This window comes from Perkinsus marinus, assembly GCF_000006405.1.
Source record: "Perkinsus marinus ATCC 50983 genomic scaffold scf_1104296941256, whole genome shotgun sequence".
In the NCBI taxonomy this organism is placed as follows: Eukaryota; Perkinsozoa; order Perkinsida; family Perkinsidae; genus Perkinsus; species Perkinsus marinus.
The window spans coordinates 1-649 of NW_003212583.1; the positions used below are offsets into that span (position 1 = coordinate 1).

Genomic DNA, 649 nt, shown 5'->3' on the forward strand with positions numbered 1-649 from the left:
AATCAACATCGACATCTGTACGGCCAGTGGCATCCGTGTATGAACACTTTTCGGCTTGGAGACGATCTCGGTGGGACTCGAACCCACAATCTTTGGTTCCGAAGACCAACGCCTTATCCATTAGGCCACGAGACCAACGAGTTTGAGATTTATCCCACTATCTCGTCGCTATGCGCAACACCGACTTAACGGCACACATGAGTTCGCATCCGCCACGCTGAATAGATCACAAAACTCTTGATCCTCATAAAGGGGCCCCCATTACATAGTGTTCTAAATGAGGTCAATTCATTGGAGATCGTTTGTTGGCAGACCAACAATCTTGAGAGCTTAGCGAAGCGTTGCGGCAGTGAAATCACCTCAGTAACGAGAGACTATGCAAACCTGGAACGCACCGCGAAGAGCACACAATCTGTACGTGCATACGCACACATGCGTGCAAGATACATGTGTGGTCATCCCACGGAACTTAACCTAATAATTCCTTGTTGCCATGTGGAGCAGCGATGCACCACTGGCCTGATGCGCTGTGCCGTCCTCTGCGGAGGCGTATATCCGACTACGTTGGGTAGTCTAATTGTTGATTCGGCACAGTGGGGCCGGGAAGTGGCCGAGAGATCGGCCATTCCAAGTATGACTCATACTGTAT

At 50.2% G+C, this 649-nt stretch overlaps 1 non-coding gene across 1 annotated transcript; it reads right to left on the reverse strand.

Annotated features, from left to right (window-relative positions):
* Positions 1-62: 62 nt before the first annotated feature.
* On the reverse strand, positions 63-135 carry Pmar_PMAR003871. The gene has a single exon. It is a non-coding gene; the product is annotated as a tRNA-Arg (tRNA).
* Positions 136-649: the final 514 nt, after the last annotated feature.